The sequence below is a fragment of the Bos indicus genome, chromosome 10 (assembly GCF_029378745.1).
Source record: "Bos indicus isolate NIAB-ARS_2022 breed Sahiwal x Tharparkar chromosome 10, NIAB-ARS_B.indTharparkar_mat_pri_1.0, whole genome shotgun sequence".
Taxonomy (NCBI): domain Eukaryota; kingdom Metazoa; phylum Chordata; class Mammalia; order Artiodactyla; family Bovidae; genus Bos; species Bos indicus.
Window position 1 is genome coordinate 64,716,719 of NC_091769.1, and position 21,675 is coordinate 64,738,393.

General features: G+C 40.5%; 1 long non-coding RNA gene across 2 annotated transcripts in view; it reads right to left on the minus strand.

The window, feature by feature from the left end:
- Positions 1 to 1,159: 1,159 nt before the first annotated feature.
- The window catches only part of LOC109565159 (uncharacterized), a 97,665-nt gene continuing 77,149 nt past the window's right edge, over positions 1,160 to 21,675 (minus strand). The window contains exons 1-3 of one of the 2 annotated variants that reach the window (XR_002181624.2): positions 12,922 to 19,909; positions 12,497 to 12,751; positions 1,162 to 10,615 (exon numbers count right to left, since the gene is read on the minus strand). This is a non-coding gene — a long non-coding RNA (uncharacterized lncRNA). Of the gene's footprint in view, positions 12,752 to 12,921; positions 19,910 to 21,675 lie in introns of those variants that run through there. The other variant, XR_011568908.1, reaches the window with a different exon arrangement.

Sequence of the window (21,675 nt, forward strand, 5' to 3'; positions counted from 1 at the left end):
CTGTTCTGATCTCTTGCCCATTTCTAAATCAGATTGCTTGTTTTCTTGTTGTTTAGCTCTTTGTATACATTGGGTAACAATCCTTTATCAGATATGTCTTTTGCAAATATTTCCTTGCAGTCTGTGGTTTGTCTTCTCATTCTCTTAATAGGATTTTTTAAATGAAAACTTGAAAGGAGCCCAGGGCAGAATGTCTTCATTCTCAAATCTCCCACAAAGACAGCCTATCAGTTTTGACATTTATAGATAGGAACATCTTTCTGGAGTATGCAGCAGTGGAATTAACAAAGGATTTAATGTCAAAAGACATGGTTCAATCATAGCTAAGACAGTTATTAGGTGAATTAGTTAGGAGCTTTTTGGTTTCAAGTGAAAAAGTCCAAACTTGCTTAAGAAAAACAAGGAACATAGTGACTCAAAGAACTTAAAAATGAGGAGCTAATCCAGCTTCAGAGATAGCTATATTCATTTCTTCAAATAAAATCAGGAATTTCTTTCTTTCTTTATCTCTCTCTCTTTCTGGTTCTCCACTTGGCTTTCCTCTGTATTTGGCTTCCCTCTAGCAGCTTTCTCTAGACAATAGCTTTAGGTTTTCATAGTCTTTACAGCTCCCAAGTGAAGCCAAATCATTCCTAGAATTCATTTATTTCTCTCTTTTTTAAAAAACCTCAAATTACTTGGACCATATGCCAACCTGTACCTCAGTCTCTGCATTCAGTGGGATATAGTGGGATCTGATAGGCTAGTGTGGGTCATATGTAACAGAGATAGGCAAAGTCCCATAGACAGTCCTGCTAGGGGTTACAGAAAGACACAGGAATAGTTCCTTAAAGGAAAACCAAAGTCATATTACCAAAATGAGAAAGTAAGCTGGCCCAACAAAAGCAACAGATATCAACTATATCAGTTGTGAGGTTTTAGTCAAGTCACTTCGTCTCTGGGTTTGTTTTTTTTTTTTTTCATAAGTCAGGGAAATAATAATACCAGACCCCACTACTGGACATAGTTCTTGTGAGAAACAAACATTCAATAAAACATATGAAAAGATCTGTAAGCTGTGAAGCACTATTGCAAATAACAGCAGTCCCTAAGTACATATTATTTGTCAGAAGAAACAGTATTATTTCTCTAATTAGTACCTCATTTATGTCAAATGACAAAACTAAAACAATTTAGTAACAAGTTTGATGTCCTTTATTCAAGAGAAGATAATCATGGATTAGGGGGAGTTCAGATCCTTTTGTACACTGAGGGATTAAGTTTTACAGAACATTAGTAGAGGCAACATTGCACAACAAAGGAAACTATAAACAAAACAAAAAGACAATCCACAAAATGGGAGAAAATATTTGCAATGATGCAACCAACAAGGGCTTAATTTCCAAAACATACAAACAGCTCATGCAACTCAATAACAATAACAAATCAAAACAATAAAAAATGCCCAACAGACCTAAGCAAACAGTTCTCCAAAGAAGACATACAGATGGCCAACAGGTACATGTGAAGATGCTCAATATCACTAATTATTAGAGAAATGCAGATCAAAACTACAATGAGGTACCACCTCAAGCCAGTCAGAATGGCCATTATCAAAACGTCTACAAATCTTAAACGTTGAAGAGGGTGTGGAAAAAAAGGAACCCTCCTGCACTGTTGGTGGAAATGGAAATTGATACAGTCACTATGGAGAACAGTATGGAGTTTCCTTAGAAGGCTAAAAATAGAGCTACCAAATGATCCAGCAATACCACTCATGGGCATATATCCAGAGAAAACCATAATTTGAAGAGATACTTTCACTTCATTGTTCACTGAAGCACTATCTAAAATAGTCAGAATGTGGAAGCAACCTAAATGTCCATTGACAGAGGAATGGATAAAGAAGATGTGGTACATACATATATATGTGACCCCGTGGACTGCAGCCCACCAGGCTCCTCCGTCCATGGGATTCTCCAGGCAAGAATACTGGAGTGGGTTGCCATTTCCTTCTCCAGGGGATCTCCTGACCCAGGGATCAAACCCAGGTCTCCCGCATTGCAGGCAGATGCTTTAACCTCTGAGCCACCAGGGAAGCCCTACATATATCTGTGGTGGAATATTACTCAGCCGTTAAAAAAGAACAAAATAATGCCATCTGCAGCAACATGGATGAGCCTAGAGATTATCATACTAAGTGAAGTCAGTCGGACAGAGAAAGGCAAATATATGATATCACTAATATGTGAAATCTAAAAAGCAGAACAAATGTACTTATGTACAGAACAGAAATAAAATTTAGATACATAGAAAACAAACTTATGGCTACCAAAGGGAAAGGGTGGCAGGGATGAATTGGGAGTATGGAATTAACAGATACACAATACCATATAAAAAATAGATAAAACTCGTCCCCCCACCACACCAATAGAAACAGAATACTGACAGTGGTATTGATAGTAAAGGATAATGGAAAAAATCCAAGATAAAAGAATATAGATATAGATACACCATATATAGTTCCATTATAGAACTATAATGGAAAAACTATGGGAAATATAATGGAAAAATATCTAGATAATGTGTGTATACACACACACACACACACACACACACACACTCATGTATGAACTACCAACACCCAAGACTTTCCTTACTCTCAATACCACTGTCAGTATTCTGCTTCTATTGGTGTAAAAGGGGAGGACAAAGTGTCTTATTTTCTTCTTCTTTTTAGCATTATGATGTGTTATTCATGAGTAAAGGAATATTCATAATATTGAGTGGAAATCACTTAAAATATCATCAGTGTTTTTGGACTATTAGTAAAACTAGTGGTAAAAATGTTATTCATTCAAGAGCTTTACATCTTAAAAGTCTCTTTTAATATGCTTATATTGATTCAAAAGGCAATAATTCTTCCACTTTAGAGTTTTCACAAAATTCATTTATCTTAGTATGTAGATATCAAAGTGGCCACCAACCATATTCTCTTTCTATATAATGCATAAAGTGGAATTTCAATGACTATAGGCAACATAACTTATTCCAGAACTCAGCTTTCTTTTTAGGATAGATTCATTTGCTAATAATAAATTCTCTTAGCTAATAATAATAATAATATTATCTTAGCTAATTTGCTAAGATAATATTAATCATGCTTTAATCAAAATTACTAAAAGTAGTACATGCAATAGCTTTCCAAAACAGTTCTTATTTGTTACTTTAAATATTCTCTTCAAAGTATTTCTGTTGCTAGATATAAATAATTTCCAAAGAGTCTTCAGACCAGATGGTGATATGATATATAAAAATTCAGTTTCTTGTAATATGATGAGGTCAGTAACACAGAAAGTTCAGAGTCTCCAATTCCTTTTTCAATTTAAAAATTCCAGTGGATCACCTTAGTTTTAAATTATTGCTCTAGTCTTTGGCCTTCTTATAAATTTCTTGTCAGTGTCTTTTGAACTACTTTATGAAAGTGCTGCCTTTAATTATTCACTTACTTTCATCTTCATCTAGTATTTTTTCTGCACTGCTTACCTGATTTACTAAATGAAAGAGCACATTTAGAAGCATTATTTTTTAAATAATTTTATTGATTGATTGATTTGATTGTGCTGGGTCTTCAGTGCTGCACAGGCTTTTCTCTAATTGTGGCTAGCGGGAGCTACTCTCTAGTTGCAGTTGCACGGGCTTCTCACTGCGGTGGCTTCTTCTGTTGCACAGCGTGGGCTGTAGAGCGCCCTGGCTTCAGTGGTTGCAGCTCCTGGGCTCAGTGGTTGCAGTTCCTGGGCTCAGAGCACAGGCTCAATAGTTGTGGTGCAAGGGCTTAGTTGCTCCACAGCATGTGGGATATTCCAGGATCAGGGATTGAACCTGTGTCTCCTGCACTGGCACACAGATTCTTTACCACTGAGCTACCAGGTAAATCCTAAAAGCATTATTTTTAAAGATTTCAAAGCTAAAGATTTCAAAAGGTTTTAAAATGTCATTTTTCTTTTTAAGATTTCATAAAAGTCTTAATTATGCATTCCCAGGAGAAAAATACATTCATTTAATTTACTTAGAGAGATAAATAAAATCTGTGTATATTTCACCATTAGCCTAGTAAAACTAATTCCTTAATGTCAGTGATTGTGAAGGACTTTTCCAGCCCTGGTGGCCCTCAGATCCACTCCCTACCTTTCCTTTTTCTGCTCTGTATCACAGGCTCCTATGTTCCTGGCCCCTGTGTCAACTGACTTCCAGATGGGTTTGGCCAGTTGGGGGCACTGGTAGAGACTGGAGGCTGGGAGATTGAAAGGAGAAAGTAGAGAAAATCCCAGTCTTTGTCCCTCTCTGCCTTGAGAGGCAACTGGAGCAACAACTGGCTCTCCTGTCTGGTCCTAGCTCGCCACTGCAGAATCCTATCAGGATTTCAGCTTTGTCAGTCAGGGTCCACTCAGGAGAGAAAATCCATGCAGTAATGTCAATGAAGAAGGCTTAATATAAAGAATTATTCACTATAATAGACACAGGAGTAAGGCAGGATTGGCCAATAAGAAATGAAGAGAAATCTAAAGAACACAAGAATAGCAAGTATAGGACTCCTCTGGTGGTCCCGTTGTTGAGAATCCACCTGCCAATGCAGGGGACAGGGGTTTGATCCCTAGTCCGGGAAGATCCCACGTGCTGTGAAGCAACTAAGCTTGTGTGCCACAACTACTGAGCCCACATTCTAAAGCTGGCAAGCCACAACTACTGAGCCTACATGCCATAACTACTGAAGCCCTTGGGCCCTAGAGCCTGTGCTCCACAAGAGAAGCCACTGTAATAAGAAGCCTGCACACCACAACGAAGAGTAGCCCCTGCTCACCATCACTAGAGAAAGCCCAAGAGCGGCAACAAAGACCTAGCACAGCCAAAAACAAATATTAAAAAATAATAATAATAAAGGATAGCAAATATAAGAAGTAGTTACAACTCTGGTGCTTAGAGAGCAAGTACCATCCTTCCCTACCTCACCAAAACTAAGATCCAGATCGTGGTGGAAACAGAATAGCCATGGCTCACTGAATGGTGGGCTTCCCTGGTGGCTCAGAGGGTAAAGCATCTGCCTGCAATGCGGGAGACCTGGGTTCAATGCCTGGGTGGGGAAGCTCCCCTGGAGAAGGAAATGGCAATCCATTCCAGTATTCTTGCCTGGAAAACCCCATGGACAGAGAAGCCTGGTGGGCTACAGTCCATGGAGTTGCAAAGAGGACACGACTGAGCAACTTTACTTTCACTTTCTTTCTTTCACTAAATGGTGGAGACATTTGCTATGGTATCACACCAGCAGAACTTGCCGAGGGAAACCAGCCCCTACCTCAGAACTGCAAGACCACTCTGGAAGATGCTGGAGGAAGCTGCCCACAGGGAAGTACTGTGAGTTACTGGCACACAGTAGCAGACGGTACAGAAGCTGCAAGCACTGCAAGAGCCCGGGCCCTGCAGAAGCAGTGCAGACTTCAGGAGCGCCAGTGAGAAAAGTACCCAGGAGTTGAGAGAGAGGAGAAAATCCCTCCTCTTGCAATGTCTTTCCAGCACCTCCTACTGACAAAGCTTAATATCAGGCCAACTGACAAAGCTTAGTATCATGCCAACTGACAAAGGAGAAACATTTGGAGGGAGAAACTAATCCAGAAACAAGGCCTGGTTTAGTTTGCTCTATCTGCATAATATATTAGCATAAATTTAGTAACTTAAACAACACACATGTATTATCTCACAGCTTCTGCTAGCTAGGAGTCTGGCATATTTTGTCTAGGCTCTCTGCTCAGGGTCTCGCAAGGCTGAAATCAAAGTGTCAGCTAGCGGCATCCTCATCTGGAGGCTTATGGAAGAAGCAATCATTCAGAGTGTTTATATAATTCAGTTCCTTGCAGGTAGAGGACTGAAGTCTGTTTTTTTGTTGACTGCTGACTAAGGACCACTCTCAACAAATAGAGGCTGCTTTTGCAATGTCTCCCCCTCCAAAGGCTCTCTTAAACAATGTTTCTTCCTCTTACAGTTTTATTGAGATATAATTGACACATAACACTGTGTAAGTTTAAGATGTGCAGCATGAATGTGCAGCATGAAATTATTATCACAATAAATGTAAACACCATCATCTCACATAGGTAAGACATTAAATAAATAGGATTTACGCTCTTAACAACTTTCATATATAACATACAGTAGTGTTGTACCTTATAATCCTGGTACTTATTTATCTTATAACTGAAAGTTTGTACCTTTTGACAGCCTTCATCCAGTTCCCCCAACCATCGCCTCTGGTAACCACATATCTGATCTCTTTTCCTGTGAGTTTATTTATTTATTTGCTTTTGAAGTATTTTTGATCTACAATACTACAATAGTTCCTGTTATACAACACAGTGATCTTATATTACTGTACATTTCAAAATCATCACCACCATAAGTCTAGTTACCATGTCATCATACAAAAATATTACATAATTATTGACTATATTCCACACACTACATTTCATCCTGTGACTCATTTATTCTGACCTGAAAGTCTGTACCTCTTATCTTTCTTGCCTATTTCTACCCTCCAACCACCTGCTCCCCTTTGGCAACCACCATTTGTTCTCTGTGTCTATAAGTGTTACTGTATTTCATTTTCAATACAGAAATCTTTAATTACAGCCAATCTCTTTTTGAATAGCTTTTGGTGATGAAAAATCCATTATTTCACTAAATGGCCTATTGTTTTTGAGGATTTATAATTGTTAGGAGGTTCTTCACTGTGATGAACTGAAATCTATTTTTTAATTAATTGAGGTATTTTTGAGGGGGCCCCTCACCCCACACAGCATAGCATGTGGGATCTTAGTTCCCTGACCAGGGACGGAATCCATGCCCCCTGCATTGGAAGCAAAGAGTCTTAACTGCTAAATTACCAGGGAAGTCCCAAGGCATAGTTGATTAAAAATTATATCAGTTTCAGATGTGCAACATAATGACTCAAAATTTTTCTAGATTATACTCAATTTCAAGTCATAATAAAATATTGACTATAGTCCCTGTGCTGTATAATATATCCTTGTAGTTTATTTTATGTTTTAAGCTATATCCTTATATATTATTTTATTTATGGTAGTCTCTGTCTCTTAATCCCCTATCACAATTTTGCCCCTTCCCACTTCCCTCTTTCCATTAATAACCACTAATTAAGCCACTATATAAAAGCCAAATTTTAAAAGAAATGGGGTGTGCTGGTCAGTCCTATAAGTCGGCTGGCTAGACATAGTCTCCACTTATTTAATCAAACCCTAATTCAGGTGTTACAGTGAAGATATTTTGTACATGTGAATTAAATCTGTAATCAGTTGACTTTAAGGAAGTTTCTCCTAGATAATCTGGTGGGCCTGATTCAGTCAGCTAAAAGGTTTTTAAGAGTAGAACTGAGGTTTCTCAGCAGAAGAAATTCCTCTGTGGATAACAGTTTTAACTGATGCCCAAGTGTCCCATTCTGCCCTTTCTGATGGTCCACCCTACCACTGTCCCCTCACAGCCACCACAGTTATGTAAGCCAATTCTATGCAATACATTTCTAAATTTATCTCCTGTTGGTTCTTCTTCGGCTGAACTCTGACTGAGGGGCTGGGCAGAAAGAGGGGAGAGGCCTGCACAGAGAAATAAAGGAAGAGGAGCAAGCAGCAAAAGGGAATGCTGACAGGGGAGTTGATTTGACAATTCTGCCCAAGGAAGTCTTTGTTTGGGAAAAGAAAAGAATGGACAGAAAACTCTCAAAGGACACTGAGAGTTCAAAGTAAAGAAAGGTAGAAAAGGTGGGGCAACCACACCATGAACTCACTCTTCTTCAGCAGCTTTAGTTATTGGCAGCAGTGGGAGTAGAGAGGCACCATTGACTTTCTTCTAATGGGACCAAGGTATCTGCCAATACCGTGAAAGCTCTTTCTCCTAACAGCACAAGCTCACTTTAGCATTGTTGTACATTTCTCTTCTTTCATGTAACCAGAGAGGCAAATGCATATCTTTGCAACTAATGCTTCCAGACTCATCTGCAAAAATGCACCTGAAAAAAAGAAAAAGAGCAGGGAGGGAATTGGGTTCCTTCTACATGTACAGGGTTTCCCCAAATATCACAAATTATACTGGCAAATTTTCTAGAAATTAGTAGGCATCCTAAACTAAGAATGTATTTGAATAACTCAAGAGGAAAAATAAAATCTAAGTTGGAAAAAATAAAATGTTTGGATAAATACATACTTAAATAAGCAAGTTAGTAAAAAGATGTCAATATGAACATTGAAAGGAAGAAAAAATGGTATAGCCTTCAAGGGACTCTAAAAAGGAAACTACATAGGCATGATTAAAAAAAAAAAAAAAACAGGAATAAATGAAAAGTTAGAGACTCAAAACTGAACAGATTTAAAACTGTACCAAAATTAAAGGAATCAGCTACTGGATGAGAAATGTAAAAAATTAGCTAGTAGTCTAGAATTTTTCACATAGAAATTACATGAAAAATAAAGAAGTTGAAATAAATTAGAAAATCTTCATAATAAAAATTTCTTTTAAAAGGAACAAATGACTGACACAAATAATAACATGGGTGTGTTGTGGAATCCAGAGTCACAAAACACGCCTTGGAGGACACTCAAGACAGTGGAGTACAGCTTATTATGCCAGTGGGTCCAAGGGGAATCAGTTTCCAACAAGGACCCTGATGTTTCTGAGAGACCCAGTTTTATACCCCCCACTATGTGATTGGTTACATATTGGCAACCTCTTTGTTGTATATGATTGAGTTTTACAACCAGTAGGTGCTAGGAGAACAAACAATTAAGGTTAAAGGCAGGGAACAATGATTATACATCAAGGAGGGGATGTCTCCATGGTTAATCTGACCGAGGCAGCCTGACCTCAACTACAATCTCTGGTTGTCATCTGTAGGGGAGGGAAGTCTCCAGGAGACCTGGTTTTCACTAGCAACAGGTTCCTCATTCTTGGGCAGAGTTCAGGACCAGTTCACATCCTGTCTTTAAGATGGATGAAAGGCTTCAAGATGGAGTCTCTCCTGCTTTCCTCACACTGGCCCCAACATTCCCCCTCTTGATGCTCATCTTATCTTTAACGATGGGCATCAGTCATGGGTAAGTACAGCACACAGGGACTAAGTAACTGCGGCAGGGCTGTCAGTCTGGACGTTACATATTGAGTTATACACTGGAAAATACAAGGCCCCAAAATTAATAATATAATGATTAACAAAATAATTACAAAAAGATTTTCCACCAATCACCTTTGATCCAAGAAAATATCAACATCTAAAAAGGATTATCATTAGACATAGCTTTTACCTGGTTTTTCACGTTGTCTAGAGTGGCTGATATATTGCCAGATAAATCAGAGATATATACACAACATTCTATTTTAATTATAGCACAGGTCCCTCCTTGGGTGACCATAAGTATGTCTAAAGCCATTTGATTTTGAATGACTGCCTTTCTCATTTGTATCTGTTCTTCATTTAAAGATTGGATTGCCTTTGCATTGTCCAGGAGGGCCTGTTTTGTGAAGTTAGTTCGAGCTTTTATTTTAATCATCACAGACCTTGCCCACTGCACGTGTAAATAAGGCAAATTTACTGGGGTTTGTTGTAAGGATGGCTAATACTTCCATGAGCAAAGGCAAATCCTAATGTACAGCAGCCAGCCCAACTGACTGGAAGCCAAGGCCATAAATTTGACCCACACAGTCACTGGGTGCCATTAGGGGCCACCCATCTGATCCCAGGGTTGTACTTCCAGTCTGAGCCAGGGCAGCGAGCTGGTAAATCTGGGCAAAAGGTGACCTTTAATATTTGTTCACATTGCTCAGAGGACAAGTATCCCACATATTTTAGTCCTTTTCCATCTATGGGATGGTCACCAAATCCAACTTCTTGTTCCCTTTGTTCCCAACAGATATGGGCTGGGACAATAGGTTGGCCTTTTTCTGGGGTCATTCAAAAATATTCATCCCATATCTTGTAAAATTAATCAAATTACCTGATGGACTGTCCCTTCTTACTGGCCATTGAGTTCTCATCCCTTTTATTTTTTAAGTAAAAGGTATAGGCTTTGGTCACTTTTGTAAGGCTTGCATTTACCTCAAATATTATCCCATGGCCTTGATCAATTTGGCTAAAGTCCAGGTTACACCAAATAAGAAGTGACAGGTTGTGAGTTACCGAGGAAGCAAACACCTCTCGTTGCTGTCTCAAAAATGAGCAGAGGGAGCTGAAGTCCCCTTTGCATAGAGGAGACACCCACCAAGAGAGTACATCCATCACTGACAAAGGCATGGCCCCACAAACCTAACAGTTAGAAGTACTATGGAAGTTTGTATACAAGTGGGCCCAGGACAGGAACACATTATCCTGAGTTTGCAGTCCCGGTAGGATCATCGTGCTGATCAGGAACAGCAGAATTATTCGCAGTGGCTCCATCCTCAATCTGTGGTCGCCGATGGAAGACAAGTCAGGTCTTCAGTGGTTCCTCTGGGTTGGGATGGGCAGTCCAAGGTCCCTTTTCCTCTGCTGCTGTCTTGAACTGGGTATGGTGAATCTAGGGAGTGATACCTGCAACTTTAACTGCAGTGGGAGTGGTTAGTACAACTGTGTATGGCCCTTTCCAGGTAGGTCGGGACAGCATCTGTTGCTTCCAATCCTTTACCCACACTAAATCTCCTGGTGAGTATGGGTGTACAGTAGTGTCTAGGGAAAATGGAATTCTTTTTTAACATAAAGGGTGATGTCAAAGATCACCTTCCCCAACTGTTCCAGTTGCTGCAATACCTCCATCCCTTCTCTTTGTAATAAATTTCGCTTTACTTCCCAAATAAGTGGGGGAGGCACCGAACATTATCTCATGGGGGAATACCCGTGCGACCAGGGGGTCTTTCTGATCCTCACTAACACTAATGACTGCATGTCCATCCAGGGGGGCGCCAGTTTCTTGCACCCATTTTGCCAAAGTCACCTTGATGGTCCAGTTCATTCTCAACGATTCTCGAGCTTTGTGGCCTATATGCTGTACATAGTTTCCATTGAATATTTACTGCTTTGCAGACCAGTTAGAAAAATTCAGCCACAAATGTGGGTCCATTGTCTGATTCTATACTCAGAGGGAACCCAAACCTAGAAATAATGTCTCTCAGCAAGAATCGGGCCACTTCCTTCGCTTTTTCAGTCTTGGTGGGATAAGCTTCTACCCATCTGGTAAAAGCACATATCATCACCAGCAAATATTTATATCCTTGGCATGGCTTTACCTCAGTGAAGTCCACTTCTAGATGTTTAAATGAAGCTGTCCCCTTTAATTGTATTCCAAGAGGCCCAGTCTCCTTGAGAGATGGGTTATTCTTGGCACAGGTTAGGCATCAGAGGCTTACATCTGCACTCAAGGCTATTAGATATGGTATGACAAAATATTAAGCTAAAATCTCACTCAGTTCGTGCCCAGGTGTTGTTTTTTGCCTTGTTTAGATTGGGGCCACTTGGGCGGTTGGTAGTCTAGACACCACAGGTGTCACCGTAAGTTTGGTTGCTGTATTGTTTGGGGAAGCTGGCTGTTTTGCCGCTCAGTTGGCCAGACAGTTCCTTTTCTTTTGAGGTGTGTCCAACCACTGGTGGCCCCTACAAGTGCATTACTGTCACTGCAGCAGTTTCCCACACTGCTTCCAACAGCAGCAGAATTTTATCTGTATTTTTCATCTCTTTGTCAGTTGCAGTTAATAGCCCCCTTTCCTTATATATGGAGAACAGCTGGTAGTAAAGAGCAGTGGGGCCAGGATGAATATGCCGGTCTGCAGTGCCACCTGGACTTTCCTAAGAGGTATCTGCAAACCCTTTCTCTCTTGAGGTTTCTTTGTAGACCTCAGACGCCTGGGAGTCCCTGTCGTGTGGGGGAGGAAGTGGGAGCTCCTCTTCCTCTGGATCATGATATATATTTTTTCAGCTTTTCTTGCCTGGGTTCTGCCTGAGCCAGAAAAATCTCGCTTTCTCTTTTTTTTAAGGTAACATACCCAGGCCCAGGGAAGTGGGTTTTGCACAATTAGCAGCCATGAGTCAATGTACAGAAACTGATCTGGGTGGCCTGGCTGCCTGGTTATCACAGAGTACACAGCCTGAACTTTGTCCAATTTTAGGGTTCCCTCTGAAGGTCATCCTACCCCAAAGGATGGCCAGTCTATCCACAAAAGGTTTTAAGCTTGTTTGGGGTTAACTTTATGCCACAGTCTCCTCCAAAGCCCTTTCTGAAGTCTTTAATCATGCATTCAAAAATGGTCGGCTTAGATTCTCCACCACTCATCCTGTTTTTACTTTCCTTTTATCACTTATGGCAAGTCCAACTTCTATTTCGTCGCTCCTTTGCCAGGGTCTTATATCCCAGCCACTGCCAATGTCTCCACTCAGAGAAACAAGACATCTGCCACTTTACCTCAGCTATGACCGGGGTGAAAAGGGCTTTACCTGCTAAGTCTTTCAATGGTAGTACCTCTCATGCTTTTCTTGCTCTGTCAGCCGCCAACCAGATCCAATCAATTAAGGCTTCCACGTACTCTTCTCTGCACAAGTCTGATCCTTCCAAAATCCAAGACGGTCTCATCACTGATGTAGGCAAACACGTGTCCAAAGCCACAGTTCCCAATCTGACCCCAAGCAATGCTCAGGAGGTCCCTGAGTCCTTAAGGAGAATGGGAGGGTGTCACGGCAAAGGGGACAGTCCTTTGGAAACCAAAAGATACGTTGACAATCAGTACAGGCATGGTTAACAGAGTACCAGTTATTTCAATAAACAATTTCTCACTGAGCCTGTGAGGACACAGCCACCATAGACTCATCCAGCCCCAAGAGGTTGATCAGGCCCCTTTTTCCACTATTACAGCGAGACCTACCTGCGCACTTCCCTTCTGTTGTCCACAGTCTTGTGAAGTCCACCTGGAAGGACGAGTCACTAAAACAAGAGCCAATCTGGAAGGGGAGGCACCTTCCTTTCCCAGAGGCTCTCGTCCCAGCAAGTTACAGGCAGAGGCTCAACGGACCTGTCTCGCCAAGGGCTTCCCAGCCAATGCACCAGAAATGTGGAAACCGCAGTCGCAAAACACACTTGAGTGTTGCAAAGGACACTCAAGACAGTGGAGTACAGTTTATTATGCCAGCGGGTCCAGGGGAAGCCGCTCCCAACAAGGACCCTGATGTTTCCGAAAGGCCCAGTTTTATACTCCCCACTACATGACTGATTACATGTTAGCAACCTCTTTGTTGTATATGGTTGAGTTTTACAATAAGTAGGTGCTAGGAGAACAAACAATTAAGGTTAAAGGCAGGGAACAATGATTATACATCAAGGGGGGATATCTCCATGGTTAATCTAACAGGGGTGGCCTGACCTCAACTACAATCTCCGGTTGTCATCTATAGGGGAGGGAAGTCTCCAGGAGACCTGGTTTTCACTAGCAACAGGTTCCTCACTCTTGGGCAGGTTTCAGGCCCAGTTCACATCCTGTCTTTAAGATGGATGACAGGCTTCAAGATGGAGTCTCTCCTGCTTTCCTCACACTGGCCCCAACATTCCCCCCTCTTGATGCTCATCTTGATGCATCACCCCAAAAGGTGAATCTCAAAAACATTATGTTGAGTGAAAGAAGCCTATACTAAATAGGTGCATACTGTGTGGTTCCTTTTATATAAAGTTCTAGAACAGCAAAGACTGATGTATGGTAAAAAAAAAAAAAAAAAACAACAACTTATCAAAACAGTGGTCAGTTCTAAGGAGTAAGGAAAGGGATTGATAGGAAAGGGCAAAAAAGAACTTCTAGGGCAATTATTAGTCATCAGGAAAACACAAATGCAAGTTAGAACTACACTGAAAACTATGCAGAAGGACAGGTGTACAGATTGATGGAATAGAATTGAGAGTCCAGAAATAAACCCATATGTTTCTTTTTGTTGTTCAGTTGTTTGGTCATGTCCAACTCTTTGCGACCCATGGACAGCACCTCGCCAGGCTTCCCTGTCCTTCATCATCTCCCGAAGCTTGCTCAAACTGATGGCCATCGAGCTGGTGATGCCATCCAACCAATGCATCCTCTGTTGTCCCCTTCTCCTCTTGCCTTCAATCTCTCCCAGCATCAGGGTCTTTTCTAAGGAGTCAGTTCTTCACATCAGGTGGCCAAAATATTGGAGCTTCAGCTTCAGCATCAGTCTTTCCAGCGAATATTCAGGACTGGTTTCCTTTAGGATTGACTGGTTTGATCTCCTTGCAGTCCAAGGGACTCTCGAGAGTCTTCTCCAGCACTACAGTTTGAAAGCATCAATTCTTCGATGTTCAGCCTTCTTTATGGTCTAACTCTCACATCCATACATGACTACTGGAAAAACCATAGCTTTGACTAGACAGGCCTTTGTCGGTAAAGTAATGTCTCTGCTTTTAAATATGCTGTCTAGGTTTACCATAGCTTTTCTTCCAAGGAGCAAGCATCTTTTAATTTAATGGCTGAAGTCACCATCTGCAGTGATTTTGAAGCCCCCCAAAATAGAGCCTCTCACTGATTCCATTGTTTCCCCACCTATTTGCCATGAAGTGATGGGACAAAATGCCATGATCTTCGTTTTCTGAATGTTGACCTTTAAGCCAGCTTTTTCACTCTCCTCTTTCACTTTCATCAAGAGGCTCTTTAGTTCCTTTTTGCTTTCTGCCATAAGGCTGGTGTTATCTGAGGTTATTTATATTTCTCCCGGCAATCTTGATTCCAGCTTGTGCTTCATCCAGCCCAGCGTTTCTCATGATGTAATCTGCATATAAGGTAAATAAGCAGGGTGACAATATACAGCCTTCACGTACTCCTTTCCCACTTTGGAACCAGTCCTCTGTTCCATGTCCGATTCTAACTGTTGCTTCTTGACCTGCATACACATTTCTCAGGAGGCAGGTCAGGTGGTCTGGTATTCCCATTTCTTTAAGAATTTTCCACAGTTTGTTGTGACCCACACAGTCAAAGGCTTTAGCGTATTCAGTGAAGTAGATGTAGATGTTTTTCTGGAATTCTCTTTGCCTTTTCTATGATCCAATGGATGTTGGCAATTTGATTTCTGGTTCCTTCACCTTTTCTAAAACCAGCTTGAACATCTGGAAGTTCTCAGTTCACATACTGTTGAAGCCTCACTTGGAGAATTTTGAGCATTACTTTGCTAGCATGTGAGATGAGTGTAATTCTGCTGTAGTTTGAACATTCTTTGGCATTGCCTTTCTTTGGGATTGGAATGAAAACTAATTTGTGTTCAACTGTTTTTCCACAACAGGACCAAGATAGTTCAATGCCAAGAATAATTTTCAACAAATGATGCTTGGACATCTGAATATTCATATACAAAAGAATCACTTTGGACCCTTATCTCATACCATACACAAAAATTAAGTCAAAGTGGATTATAGACCTGTATGTAAGAGCTAAAGCTACAAAACAGAAACAAGGGTGTAAATATTTATGACTTTGGACTAGGCAAGGGGATTTCTAGATATGACACCAAAACACAAGCCAAAAACAAAGAAAAATAAATTGGAATTAGTCAAAATTGCAAAAGAGTCAAACATGACTTACCAACTAAACAACGACAACAAATGAATATTCTTATAAAATTTTTTTCGTGGAGAACAGTGTTGACTCAGTAGCCCCAGGGTAAGGAAGTTCCTCACCAAGATGATGTAAAGTTCTGGTGCTGCTGATTCAGTGTGAAAGTGAGTGTGTTAGTTGCTCAGTCGTGTCTGACTCTTTGTGACTCCATGGACTGTAGCTGATTCAGGGGCAGAGTTAAACCTAAGAATTACTCTTTGGAAATCTTTCACTACCAACTATCACGAATGATTAGTAAATCTTTTTAAAAAGACAAACTGATATTTACTGAGTACTTGGTATACAACAGGCACTGTGTTACATGTTTAATCTCCTTTTGTGCCTATTTCACATTCCAGCAAGATTATGCTCAAAACCCTTCAAGCTAGGCTTCAGCAGTACTTGAAACAAGACTTCCAAATGAACAAATTGGACTTAGAAAAGGCAGAGGAACCAGATATCAAAGTGCTAACATATGCTGGATCACAGAAAAAGCAAATGAATTCCAAAAAATCATCTACTTCTGCTTTATTGACCTCACTAAAGCCTTTGACTGTGTGGATTACAACAAACTGTGGAATATCTTAAAGAGATGGGAATACCAGACCACATTACCTGCCTCCTGAGAATCCTGTATGCAGGTCAAGAAGAAACAGTTAGAACTGGACATGTAACAGTGGACTAGTTCAAAACTGGGAAAAGAATATGACAAGGCTGTATATTATCACCTTGATTATTTAATTTATATGCAGAGTATATCATGCGAAATGCTGCGCTGGATGAAACACAAGCTGGAATCAAGATTGCTGGGAGAAACGTCAGTAACCTCAGATATACAGATGATACCACTTTAATGGCAGAAAGTAAAAAACTAAAGAGCCTCTTGATGAAGGTGAAAGAGGAGAGTGAAAAAGCTGGCTTAAAATTCAACATTCAGAAAACTAAGATCATGGCATCTGGTCCCATCACTTCATTGCAAATAGTAGGGAAACAATGGAAACAGTGTCAGATTTCATTTTATTGGGCTCCAAAATCAATGAGGATGGTGACTGCAGCCATGAAAGTAAAAGGCACTTGTTTCATGGAAGAAAATCTATGACAAACCTAGACAGCGTATTAAAAAGCAGAGACGTCACTTTGCCAACAAAGGTCCATCTAGTCAAAGCTATGATTTTTCCAGTAGTTACATATGGATGTGAGAGTTGGGCCATAAAGAAGGCTGAGCATCGAAGAATTGATGCTTTCAAACTGTAGTGCTAGAGACTCTTGAGAGTCCCTTGGACTGCAAGAATATCAAACCAGTCAATCCTAAAGGAAATCAGTCCTGACTATTCATTGGAAGGACTGATGGTGAAGTTGAAGCTCCAGTACTTTGGCCACCTGATGCAGGACTAACTCCTTAGGAAAGACCCTGATGCTGGGAAAGATTGAAGGCAAGAGGAGAAGGGAACAACAGAGGATGAGATGGTTGGATGGCATCACCGACTCAATGGACATGAGTTTAAGCAAACTCAGGGAGATAGTGAAGGACAGGAAAGCCTGTTGTGCTGCAGTCCATGGGGTTGCAAGGAGTCTGACACAACTTAGCAAGTGAACAACAAGTCTCCACCAGAATCCTAGAAGGAATGTAACAGTAATATTGCTTTTATTTTACAAATGGAATAACTAAAGCTCACAGAGATTAGTAGCTTGCCCATAGTCAGCCAGGTAAATATGTGATTACAAATGCCATGGTTAAAAGAAGTAAGTCTGTCTCATTTGTCCTTGGGTTCCCAATGTCTAAGCACATATTGGATGAATGGCATCACTGACTCAATGGATATGAATCTGAGCTCTGGGAGGTGGTGAAGGACAGGGAAGCCTGGCATGCTCCAGTCCATGGAGTCCCAAAGAGTCCAACACAACCAAACAACACAACTAAACAATAAGCACATATTGAGTACATAATTTTTATAATGATTATACAGATCATGCTAAATGATGGAAGACTTGACTGTCTTACCCTGGAGAACACACTAGTATCTACTCTACACCAACACTAAAAGCCCTATTTTTTTGAAGTTATCACTTTTAATGGAGCAATGAACAAAGCCACATTTATCTTGTTTGAAATACCACTTATTGCATATAACAAAGCCTTTTCACTTAGGCTTTCTTATTATCAGAAGCAGGGAATAGTTCAATTAAAAACACATACATGTGAACATATGTACAGGCACTCCCCAAAATATAACAGCTGCAGTAATTACTAACAGCCCTATTTTTAAGATATGTTATAATTCAAAGCTTTGTTTTACTTTATATATAGATACTATAAAGCTTTAGCTTTGACAAGCCAGTGAAATTTTTCTTTAAAAATTCTAAAATGCCAGCAGGACCCCTAAAATTAACTTACTAAAAATGAAACAAAAAATGTAATTACTTGAAGGAGTCAATACTAATGATTCTACCAGCTGGTAAACAATTATAGCAGAGGCATTTAAAAATACCCATACTAGTTAAGGTAACAGATACACCCTAAAGTCTCTTACGTCTCAAGTAAATAAATGTTCCCCCTTCACCATACAGCCTATGGAAGTCATCAGGTTATTGGGCTCTATTCCACACACACAGTCATGGAGGTTCCTTAAAAAATTAAAAATAGAACTACCATATGATTCAGCAATCCCATTTCTGAAAGAACTGAAATCAGGATCTTAAATATCTTAGCACTTCTATGTTCATTGTAGCACTATTCACAATGGCAAAGATGTGAAAACAAATGTCCAGTGACAGCTAAATGGATAAAGAAAATGTGATTGATATATACACACAAACACAATGGATGTTCCACCTTTAAAAAGAAAGAAATTCTGCAATATGCAATAAGATACATGAATCTTGAGGACATTATTTTAAGTGAAATCAGCCAATCATAGACAGATGACTGCATAATTCCACCTATAACAGGTATCAAAAATAGTCAAATTCATAAAATCAAAGAATGGAATGGTGAAGGGCTGGGGGGTGAGGGAAATGAGGACTTAGTTCAGTTGAGTTCAGTCACTCAGTCATGTCCGACTCTTTGCGACCCCATGAATCGCAGCACGCCAGGCCTCCCTGTCCATCACCAACTCCTGGAGTTCACGCAAACTTATGTCCATCGAGTCGGTGATGCCATCCAGCCATCTCATCCTCTGTCATCCCCTTTTCCTCCTGCCCCCATTCCCTCCCAACATCAGAGCCTTTTCCAATGAGTCAACTCTTCACATGAGGTGGTCAAAGTACTGGAGTTTCAGCTTTAGCATCATTCCTTCCAAAGAACACCCAGGACTGATCTCCTTTAGAATGGACTGGTTGGATCTCCTTGCAGTCCAAGGGACTCTCAAGAGTCTTCTCCAACACCACAGTTCAAAAGCATCAATTCTTCGGCACTCAACCTTCTTCACAGTCCAACTCTCACATCCATACATGACCACAAGAAAAACCATAGCCTTGACTAGATGGACCTTTGCTGGCAAAGTAATGTCTCTGCTTTTGAATATGCTATCTAGGTTGATCATAACTTTCCCTCCAAGGAGTAAGCGTCTTTTAATTTCATGGCTGCAGTCACCATCTGCAGTGATTTTGGAGCCCACAAAAATAAAGTCTGACACTGTTTCCACTGTTTCCCCATCTATTTCGCATGAAGTGATGGGACCAGATGCCATGATCTTCATTTTCTGAATGTTGAGCTTTAAGCCAACCTTTTCACTCTCCTCTTTCACTTTCATCAAGAGGCTTTTTAGTTCCTCTTCACTTTCTGCCATAAGGGTGGTGTCATCTGCATATCTGAGGTTATTGGTATTTCTCCCAGCAATCTTGATTCCAGCTTGTGCTTCTTCCAGCCCAGCATTTCTCATGATGTACTCTGCATATAAGTTAAATAAGCAGGGTGACAGTATACAGCCTTGATGTACTCCTTTTCCTATTTGGAACCAGTCTGTTGTTCCATGTCCAGTTCTAACTGTTGCTTCCTGACCTGCATATAGGTTTCTCAAGAGGCAGGTCAGGTGGTCTGGTATTCCCATCTCTTTTAGAATTTTCCACAGTTTACTGTGATCCACACAGTCAAAGGCTTTGGAATAGTCAATAAAGCAGAAATAGATGTTTTTCTGGAACTCTCTTGCTTTTTCCATGATCCAGTGGATGTTGGCAATTTGATCTCTGGTTCCTCTGCCTTTTCTAAAACCAGCTTGAACATCAGGAAGTTCACGGTTCACATATTACTGAAGCCTGGCTTGGAGAATTTTGAGCATTACTTTACTAGCATGTGAGATGAGTGCAATTGTGTGGTAGTTTGAGCATTCTTTGGCTTTGCCTTTCCTTGGGATTAGAATGAAAACTGACCTTTGCTAGTCCTGTGGCCACTGCTGAGTTTTCCAAATTTGCTGGCATATTGAGTGCAGCACTTTCACAGCATCATCTTTCAGGATTTGAAATAGCTCAACTGGAATTCCATCACCTCCACTAGCTTTGTTCATAGTGATGCTTTCTAAGGCCCACTTGACTTCACATTTCAGGCTCTAGGTGAGTGATCACACCATTGTGATTATCTGGGTCGTGAAGATCTTTTTTGTACAGTTCTTCTGTGTATTCTTGCCATCTCTTCTTAATATCTTCTGCTTCTGTTAGGTCCATACCATTTCTGTCCTTTATTGTGCCCATCTTTGCATGAAATGTTCCCTTGGTATCTCTAATTTTCTTGAAGAGATCTCTAGTCTTTCTCATTCTGTTGTTTTCCTCTATTTCTTTCCATTGATCGCTGAGGAAGGCTTTCTTATCTCTTCTTGCTATTCTTTGGAACTCTGCATTCAGATGCTTATACCTTTCCTTTCCTCCTTTTCTTTTCACTTCTCTTCTTTTCACAGCTATTTGTAAGGCCTCCCCAAACAGCCATTTTGCCTTTTTGCATTTATTTTCCATTGGAATAGTCTTGATCCCTGTCTCCTGTACAATGTCATGAACCTCAGTCCATAGTTCCTCAAGCACTCTATCTATCAGATCTAGTCCCTTAAATCTATTTCTCTCTTCCACTGTATAATCATAAGGGATTTGATTTAGGTCATACCTGAATGATCTAGTGGTTTTCCCTACTTTCTTCAATTTAAGTCTGAATTTGGCAATAAGGAGTTCATGATCTGAGCCACAGTCTGCTCCCGGTCTTGTTTTTGCTAACTGTATAGAGCTTCTCCATCTTTGCTGCAAAGAATATAATCAGTCTGATTTCGGTGTTGACCATCTGGTGATGTCCATGTGTACAGTCTTCTCTTGTGTTGTTGGAAGAGGGTGTTTGCTATGACTAGTGCGTTTTCTTGGCAAAACTCTATTAGCCTTTGCCCTCTTCATTCCGTGTTCCAAGGCCAAATTTGCCTGTTACTGCAGGTGTTTCTTGACATCCTACTTTTGCATTCCAGTCCCCTATAATGAAAAGGACATCTTTTTTTTGGTGTTAGTTCTAAAAGGTCTTGTAGGTCTTCATAGAATCATTCAACTTCAGCTTCTTCAGCATTACTGGTTGGGGCATAGACTTGGATTATTGTGATATTGAATGGCTTGCCTTGGAATGAACAGAGATCATTCTGTCATTTTTGAGATTGCATCCAAGTACCACATTTTGGACTCTTTTGTTGACCATGAGGGCTACTCCATTTCTTCTAAGGGATTCCTGCCCGCAGTAGTAGATATAATGGTTATCTGAGTTAAATTCACCCATTCCGGTCCATTTTAGTTCGCTGATTCCTAGAATGTCAACGTTCACTCTTGCCATCTCCTGTTTGACCACTTCCAACTTGCCTTGATTCATGGACCTAACATTCCAGATTCCTATGCAATATTACTCTTTACAGCATCAGGCCTTGCTTCTATCACCAGTCACTTCCACAACTGGGTATTGTTTCTGCCATCCCTTCATTCTTTCTGGAGTTATTTCTCCACTGATCTTCAATAGCATATTGGGCACCTACTGACCTGGGGAGTTCCTCTTTCAGTATCCTATCATTTTGCCTTTTCATACTG